Here is a 7,263-nt window from a genome sequence, read left to right on the forward strand (position 1 = left end):
TTGATCATCTTTGTGGCCCTTCTCTGGAACCTCTCCAGTCTGCCCACATCTGTTTTGTATAGCTGGGACCAGAAATGAACCAGAACCAGAACTGATGCAAGCCAGCATCCTATTGGCTTTCTTTGCTGCTGCAACACACCGTTCACTCTTACTGAGCTTTTTGTTTGCCAGGACCCCCATGTCCCTTTCTGCAGAGCTGCTCCCCAGACAGGTAGATCCCACCCTGCGCTGCACTCCCAGATTATGTTTTCCCAGGTGCAAGACCTTACACTTGTCCTTGTTAAATTTCATAAGGTTCTTATTGGTCCACTCTTCCAACTAATCTGGGTCTTCCTGCAGGGTGGCTCTCCCTTCTGAAGTGTCCACTTCCCCACTCAGTTTGGTATCATCAGCAAACTTCATCAGGGTACGCTTGATCCCATCATCCAGATCACTTACAAAGATACTAAATAGCATTCGTCCCTGTATCAATCCCTGGAGGACTGCACTTGTGACAGGTTGCCAGTTTGAAAAGGAGGTATTTACCGCCACCCTCTGGGTGCATCCTGTCAGCCAGTTCCCCACCCACCACACAGACCACTTGTCTACACCATAACATCTCAGTTTCTCTAGGAGGAGGCTATGGGGAACCATGTTGAAAGCCTTGGAGAAATCCAGATAGACAATGTCCACTGCTCGCACCACATCAACTGAGCAGGTTACTTTGTTGTAGAAGGTGATCAGGTTTGTCAAGAACAATTTGACCTTGTTGAATCAATGCTGGCTTTTCCCAATCACATGCTTCATTTGACTTGTGATAGCCCCCAGGATGATTCGTTTCATAACTTTCCCAGGTACTGAAGTAAGACTGATGGGCCCATAATTTCCTGGATCCTCCTTTAAGCCCATCTTGTAGATTGGGGTGACATTAGCCTTCTTCCATTAGTCTTCTGGGACAACCCCCAACCTCCATGATTTCTCAAAGATTATGGGGAGAGGCCTCACAACGATGTCAGCCAGTTCTCTTAACACCCTCAGGTGGATATTGTAGGTGGATATTGATTTGTAGGGAGCAAGCTCCTGTAATAGTTCGCATACCAACTCTTTCTTCACTGGCAGTGGGTCTGTATATGCATCAACTTGGATTGTTATTCCCAAGGCCTGAGGCCCAACAGTGATAGTAAAGACAGAGGTGAAGAAAGTGTTGAGAAACTCTGCCTTTTCAGTCTTGTTGGTGACTTCCCTGTAGGTCATATTGCTACAGTGGTGAGGAAATTTTGATCCTTAGCCTTACCTCCACTGACTGTTTCAAGAAGCACTTACAGGATTTTCCTGCGACAGTTTTTCCAGCTGGTACATCCCTGGAGCGCAGCCCCCTGAAGCAGTCCAGATAATCCAACCACCCCTGAATTATGAAGGTGAGTAATTAAGGGTTCTCTTTGAGGAACACATTTCACCCTCTGTTCTGTCTTTTCCTCTTCAGCAGGAATTGAGTTAAAACTAAAGCCTGTGTTTAGTCTTATATTGCTGGAAGAGATGGAGGCCAGGAGAGTGCCTTGTTTAACAGATTGGATGCTTTTCTCTCTTTTCCTGTTCATCTTCTATATACATACAGACCAACATGAGACGCCCAGGCATGAAATGATCTACAGCTCTATATTCTAACATTTAATGCACTTTCTTGGGTGAGACTCAGACCTTACTTCCAGATACAGAAACACTGTATCCATTTTACATCCTACAGTTATGTCAGAAAATGTTGCAACAGACCTATGAGCCAGGCTCTGATCTGTACAAGTCAGTGTACACGTGTAGTATATAGGTATTAGGTTTGATTCTTTACTGAGTAGGTTGTAACAAGGATTAAGACTTGTTCAATTCAAACGTATAGTTTGATCTTTATTACAAAAAAAAAAAAAAAAAAGGAACAAGGGAAAAAATGCTAAGCATACTAATTTCTGTTCTGCTAAGAACCCAAGAACCCTACGGAAGCCGAAGCTCAGGAAGCATTAGCAGCCTAATCCAACTCCCTGCGCCATCTTCAAACACAACTCATATCTAAAAATTCCTCTGCTGAGAAAGGAAAGGAAAGGATAGTAGAGCTGTCAGGCAGTAAAGTCAAAATGCTCAGTCATTTAGGAGGACTACTGATGCCTCAACCAGATCAGCTCCCTATCTGTCTGCAGCCACCATCTTCTACAGAAGTTATTGTAAGAGATGAAGAGCAAGAGAAGTGTTAGCTGCAGTGGAAAGAGATTTTTGTCTCTTTCACTGAGATATAAAACCAGCTCTCCATTATGCTTTTGTTCCACTTCATTCCACTTTCACTCCACTTCTGAGAAACATTCATATTTCAACGAGTGCAACATAACTGCATACACATGGTTTTATACGGTATCTATATCTGATGAAGTTTGCCTATCAACATGCCTTGATCATTAAACTTCATTATCTCTATTGTATATATCCCCTAAAGTATAACATAGATCAGTTGCCTCGGGTTTGGGGGATTTTTTTACCTATGTGCTGTTTTCTGGGAATGGAAAATATCTTTTCCCAGGCCTGATTAGAAAATGTTGTTGGTAAACAGTGTTTGTGACCTAAACTGACACTCACAGCAGGAAATCATTGGGATAGAATAGCTGTCTCAGTGGGACACGTGGTCTGGGGGGCAAACAGCAGTGCTGTATCACACTGGAGTAACTTAATGAGACTGTAGAGTGAATCAGGAAATCTGATAATTTTCCCCCCTTCTGAGATTTCTTGAAAAAATTCTGTAACAGAAAGTTGTGACCTAGCAGTGTAACTGGTAGTTTAGAACAGCTCTTTTTTTTTTTTTTTTTAATAGGAAACTGATTTAATTTCATATGAAGGACTATGGTTTTCATTGTTAGGCCAAAAGCAGCGTCAGCATTTCTACATTGCAGTAACCCTGACCATAACTTTGCTGGGAAAAGAAACTGTAAGACTGTTTGCAATGGCAATCATGCAGAGAGACTCTGCAGGCAAACTTCTGGACTTACTCCAGTCATTACACATTTGGAAAGAGCTTCACACAAAGGTATTTTGTGCATGAATAGTCCAGAGGAATAGGTTTTTGGACCAACTGGTGTGTAGCTAATTTTAAAAAGTCAGTTTACCATAACAATTATTTTATGGGCTGTAGAGCAGATCTCATTAAAGTGGGGAGAGAACCATAAATTAAAGGAGAATCAAATACATTAATATGTCTAATACTGCTTCTTCTTAACAGGAACATCACAAATGATAATGAGGACACTGCTCATCTTTGTGGGGGAAGGTGGTAAATATGGTAAAAATAGAAAAGTGTCATATTCTCAGGCACAATTTCTGATGTTATTTCTACTTTTTTTTTGTCTAGGATACTACATAGCAGGCTTTTTTGTACTCAGAGACCTCTGCATTGTCATCCAAATTATTTTGTTGGGTTATTTGCTTATTATCATGTTATTTTGTCCTTTTTAGAAATGCCTATGTATAAGTAAAGCACAGTTTTGCCTCTGCTGGAACTTGGAGCATTTAATTCTCATTACTATCCATTCTCTTATCTATCTTGTATTTCTGTTGTTTTTTTTTTTTTTTTTTTATTTTTCTGCAAGTTCCAAAACATCTGGGCTCATCTAGTTGTGTATAACAAGTACATGTGTATGTATGGTGGTACAATCACAAGCTATTTAAGCTAATTAGATAAAAAGGCAATAAAAACCCCAAAGCACCAAATATGCTTTTTTTCCTATGAATTTGAACACATACTTCTCTCCAGGAAGCTCATAAAGTAGATCCAGTGTCCAGAAACAGTGCAATGATATATGTTGAGTCTGAAAATTTAGGGTTCACTGAAATAGCTCTGTAGGTCACTGTATCTGCTTCAATGTGGTCCATAACGGAATCATTAAGCTTTAGTTTTACATCCTTATTTCCAGATGTATTATATTTTTACATATTTGTCTATATTTATTGTTCTGATTATTTAAAAAGCTAAAAAAATATTTTTTCTTTGTTTTTAAGTGCTAAATTTATTCATTTAACTTTTATTAAAAAAAAAAAAAAGTGTAATTTTGTATACTAATTGCATATAAAGGCCAGAGATCTTTTTCCGGTCCTTTACGATTTAATTTTTATTCCTTCAACTTCAGCAGTAAGTATTAAAGAATAACAATAGCAGTCAGTGGGAGTTTTCCCATTGACTTCGATGAAATCGTACTTAGATATGAGCTGAGTATATTTGAAAACCTTACCCACTATTAAGCAATTCGGAAAAACACCACAGGGGTACCTACAAATCATCGTTTGCTATCCAAAAAGAAGAAAACTCTTCTCACCCTTTTCTAATAATGGTAATAATAGCCACTTCTTTCATAGTGATTTATCAATCAGTGCTGGATCTCTGTGCAGAGGAGGTTGATTTCATACTTCCCAATTTTTGGATAGAGAGATGGAGGTACAGTGAGGGAAGTGACTGGCTCACCTCAATATTTGTGCAGGTTTTCAATACTGAAGTAAGGCCCAAGGTGATTTAGCAGAAGAGTGGTGCTTAAACAAAAAGAAATAATTACTGTTTGGGGAAATAACCATATGAATCATGAAACATACTTGAAATGAGGTAAAATGATATCTTGGTTTGGTGTAAGTTAAGCAGGTACTTTAATTATAGTAAAACTACTTACGGTGCCACGCCCCTGAGTTCAGACTGGACCCCCAGTAATGACGAGCTCCTCCACCCTGCCCTAGCTCCTGTGGGGCCTTGCATCTCCTCACAAAGTCCTTGAGAGATGATGCTAAAAGTAGCAGAAAATAAAAGGTAGCATGTAACAATAAGCATACGTTTATCTAGACTCTTACTAGCAAGTTTTAGAAAAACAATTAAAGACAAATAGTGCACAGAGGATGAAGGTATTAACCAGAAGAAATGTGGCTGACCAAAGGATAAAGTGCAAAATTCAACAAGTTGACTAGTTAATAATTAGTAAGTCCAATCCCATTTATGCCTTATAACATATATGCCGGAACATTTTTAAGGAAATAGAGTCAAAAATCATCCATAAATGAACACTTGGAATGAGGAGAATACTTTGATGTAGAATTAATTTAATCTCTTTGTATTTCTATAGCATAAACACCCAAATCTCACCCAGGTAGAGGAACTCCTCTGCCTAGTGACAGAGCTATGGGAGGAGGTGAATAGTTTTAGGAGTATCAGGGAGTGCAAGAGAGACTATTGGAATTCCCCCCTACCTTCCCTGGGATAGGCCCAAGAGGCAGACAAGACACATGTTATGGAGGATTCCTTATCCTCTCTGTCTGGCTGAACGCAGTGACTTAAGGGATAGAGGGCAATGGCGATAAGTTCCTGCCTGGCGCAGCAGGCAAGTCTCCTCTGTGACTACCCCACCTTCCCAGGTGCTTTTGCACAATAAGTACAAGGCTCTGCAAGTGGAACGGAACAATAACAAGGACGATGGTTCATCTGGCTTGGAGGTGTCGCCAAGGTTAAGTCAGCCTACGCCCTGCGTCAAAACTGCTCCCAAAAAGAAAAAAAGACGGGTTGTTGCCATAGGAGATTCCCTTCTGAAGGGAACAGAAGGCCCGATATGCAGACTGGACCCACTTCTTAGGGAAGCCTGCTGCCTCCCCGGGGCCCAGGTTAAAGATGTGAAGAGAAAGCTTCCTACCCCAGTACGGCCCTCAGATTATTATCCATTATTGATTTTTCACGTAGGCAGCAATGAAGCTGCAACAAGTCCAAGGGCAATCAAGAGAGACTTCAGGGCCTTGGGACAACTAGTTAAAGGATCAGGAGCACAAATAGTGTTATCTTTCTTTCCCATTGCAGGGAATGATGAGGGAAGAAACAGGAAGAGCCAGCAGATCGATGCCTGGCTCCAAGCCTGGTGTCACCGTCAGAATTTTCAGTTTTTTGATCATGGGTAGGTTTACACATCACCAGGCCTGCTGGCAACAGACAGAGTACACCTGTGTCAAAGGAGGAAATAGATCTTTGCACAGGAGTTAGCAGGGCTCATTGAAAGACCATTAAACTTGATTTGAAGGGAGAAAGGAATAAAACAAGGGTCACTACAGATAAGCCTGGGGGCGGCACGCCAATGTTTAAGGAACAGTGTGTTAGCGAGGTCCTTCAGTCTGACATCTCAGTGGAGGTAGGGGAAGCAGATCCATGCAGCAGCAAAGATGCAAGGGTTATTGATTTGTTAGAAAACATGGAAGCACCTCAGAATGGTTACGTAGGAATTAGGGCTTCTCCTTCAAAAAAGGTGGCGAGGTCAATAGCCCAAGTGAAGTGCATCTACACCAATGCATGCATCATGGGCAACAAACAGGAGGAGCTGGAAGCCATTCTGCAGCAGAAAAACTATGATATAGTTGTTATCACAGAAATGCAGTGGAATGGCTTGCATAACTGGAATGCTGAAATATATGGCTATAAACTCTTCAGAAGGGCTAGACAAGGAAGGAGAGGTGGTGGCATAGTCCTGTATATTAGGGAGTGTTTTGGTTGTCTAGAGCTTAATGATGGTGATGATAGGGTCGAGTGTTTATGGGTAAGAATAAGGGGAAAGCCAACAAGGCTGATATCATGGTAGGAATCTGTTATAGACCACCCGACCAGGATGAAGAGGCAGACAAAATACTCTATAAGCAGCGGGGCGAAATATAGTGACAAAACATGAGGAAAAGTCTGAGGTACTTAACACATTCTTTGCTGCAGTCTTTGCCTCAGTAAGACTAGTTGTTCTCAAGGTACCTAGTCGCCTGAGCTGGAAGACAGGGACAGAGAGCAGAATGAAGCTCCCATAATCCAAGGGGAAACAGTAACCTGCTACACCACTTAGGCACACAGAAGTCTATGGGGCTGGATGAGATCCACCCAAGGGTACTGAGGGAGCTGGTGGAAGTGCTCACCAAGCTACTTTCCATCATTTGTCAGCAGTCCTGGCTAATCAGGGAGGTCCCAGTTGACTAGAAGTTAGCAAATGAGAAACCCATCTACAAGAAGGGCCAAAAGGATTATCTGGGGAACTGCAGGCCTGCCAGTCTGACCTTGGTGCTAGGGAAGGCTATGGAGCCATCACATAGCATGTGCAGGACAACCAGGTGATCAGGCACAGTCAGCATGTGTTTATGAAAGGCAGGTCCTGCTTGACAAACCTGATCTGCTATTCTGCTTGGTGGATGAGGGAAAGGCTGTGGATATTGTCTACCTAGGCTTTACTAAAGCCTTTGACACTGTTTCCTCCAGCATCC

This window comes from Larus michahellis, chromosome 1 (genome assembly GCF_964199755.1).
Source record: "Larus michahellis chromosome 1, bLarMic1.1, whole genome shotgun sequence".
NCBI classification, from domain to species: Eukaryota; Metazoa; Chordata; class Aves; order Charadriiformes; family Laridae; genus Larus; species Larus michahellis.